Source organism: Lathyrus oleraceus, chromosome 4, assembly GCF_024323335.1.
Source record: "Lathyrus oleraceus cultivar Zhongwan6 chromosome 4, CAAS_Psat_ZW6_1.0, whole genome shotgun sequence".
NCBI lineage: Eukaryota > Viridiplantae > Streptophyta > Magnoliopsida > Fabales > Fabaceae > Lathyrus > Lathyrus oleraceus.
In genome coordinates, this window is record NC_066582.1 from 273,771,970 (window position 1) to 273,774,240 (window position 2,271).

At 38.2% G+C, this 2,271-nt stretch overlaps 1 pseudogene; it reads left to right on the forward strand.

The window, feature by feature from the left end:
• The first annotated feature begins 447 nt into the window (after positions 1–447).
• On the forward strand, positions 448–547 carry LOC127077128 (uncharacterized; annotated as a pseudogene).
• The last annotated feature ends 1,724 nt before the right edge of the window (positions 548–2,271 follow it).

The window sequence follows — 2,271 nt, forward strand, 5'->3', positions numbered from 1 at the left end:
GGATGGTTCTTCCAATTTGGGTTATAGGTATTCGAATAGGGGCTTCCTTGAGCATAGTTTACCTGCTCTGTTTGGATTCCAGTCAAGAGTTGACATTCCGCAGGAGAGTGGCCTTGGATTCCACAGACCTCGCAATTCTGAGTTATAGCAACCACGGCGGTTGGTGGTGATACGTTTAAACTTTCAATTTTCTGGACCAAAGCATCCACTTTTGCATTGACGTGATCAAGGTTACTTATCTCGTACATGCCAGTTTTCGGTTGAGGTTTTTCCACTGTTGTTCGTTCGGTTCCCCACTGATAGTGGTTTTGGGCCATGCTCTCGATAAGCTGGTAAGCATCAGCATAAGGTTTGTTCATTAGTGCACCACCTGCAGCGGCGTCTATTGTTAACCTTGTATTGTATAAGAGACCATTATAAAATGTGTGAATTACTAACCAGTCTTCCAAACCATGGTGTGGGCAAAGTCTCATCATGTCTTTGTATCTTTCCCATGCTTCGAAAAGAGACTCGTTGTCTTTCTGTTTAAATCCGTTTATCTGGGCCCTTAACATAGCTGTTTTGCTTGGCGGAAAATATCGGGCAAGAAAAACTTTCTTCAACTCGTTCCATGTGGTGACTGAGTTGGAAGGGAGAGATTGAAGCCATCTTCTAGCGCTATCTCTTAATGAGAAAGGAAAAAGACGAAGTCGAATTGCCTCTGAAGTGACACCATTAGCTTTAACAGTATCAGCATATTGAACAAATACGGATAAATGAAGGTTTGGATCTTCGGTAAGATTTCCAGAGAATTGGTTCTGTTGCACAGCCTGCAACAGTGAAGGTTTAAGTTCAAAGTTGTTTGCTTCGATTGCGGGCGGAGCAATACTTGAATGCGGTTCATCTTGCGATGGAGCGGCGTAATCTCTAAGAGCACGAGCTGGTTCTGCCATCTCGGTTAAAGAAGGAAAAATGTTTTTGATATCAGGAAGGTTTATAGGAGGGAGATTGTTTTCAGCATGATATTCCCGAATTCGTCGTAAGACTCGGAGATATAGTTCGATATCGTTGATTCGTAAATAGAGCGGTTCGCCTTGAGAGCGAGTGCGTGGCATACAAATCAACGAAAGAAAGAATAGAAGGAAAAAGAAACCTTAGTCTCTACAGCGTAACGGAAGAGTTACGATATCGATTGAATAAAAGTCCCCGGCAACGGCGCCAAAAACTTGATCGCTCGACTGTGTGAGTCGAGAATGGGATACAAACTGCAAGTGCACAGTTCTATCGCGTAGTTTTAAAAGATATCGATCCCACAGGGACTTATGAATCGATGTACCGTTATCTAAAGTTACTACGTAAATCTAAGGTGAAAATGTTTGATTATTTGGGGAAAAACTAAAAGCTAAACTAATATCTAGGTTGAATATCAATAAAACGGATATCGGTATGTAGTTCGTCAAAACTAGGGAATCAATTCCTCGTCGGTCTCTCGGTTTTAAAATAAATCGTTTCGATTAACTTTATTGGTTAAAGGTTTTATCTCAAACTCTCGCTCTGTTGAAGAAACCATGATCTTATATTAATGTAGCTGTCACTTATAATTAAGTCAAAAATCATATTTTGAAAACAATAAAGTTGCAGAAACTCTTTTTAAGAAAATACTGACCGTTTTAAACACCCTTATCTCAAACTTTCGCTCTGTTGACTTAGGTTATACAATTAAATCCAAATGCTTAACTCTCGTCCTCACATTCGATCTTTAAAAATACTTTTTGGAAAAAAGTCAGAATTTAATTAATTCTAAAACTTGCTCTCGCCCTGAGATAGACTTAATGACTAACTTACACTGTCCAGTTAAAACCTCAAACTCTCGCTCTGTTGGTTTCAACTTCTTTATGTCTTTTACTTTTGTAAAAAATCTTGTTATTAAACCTGTAAGTTAAGACCATAAAAAGATTGATTCTAATTTTAAGTTTGAATAGACCGACTTAGTCTTGACCCCTTATTCTGCTTACTTTACATACCGATACCTAGGCAAATTAGCCAGACATGCTAACTAAATAATAATTATTATCATGCATACACAGACTCATTTCAGGCAGGCAATGCAAATAAACAGTAGAATAAAACAGTAAATATTAAATAACAATTAGAGAACCTGAATGCGTAATACAATGGTCTTGAACACTCCTCCACAAGCCGGTAGGATTTGTTCTTCGATTCTTCAATTAAACAGTAAATTAAATCAAGGAAATAAAAAAAACTCGAATATAACGTAAGGTTAAATCCGGT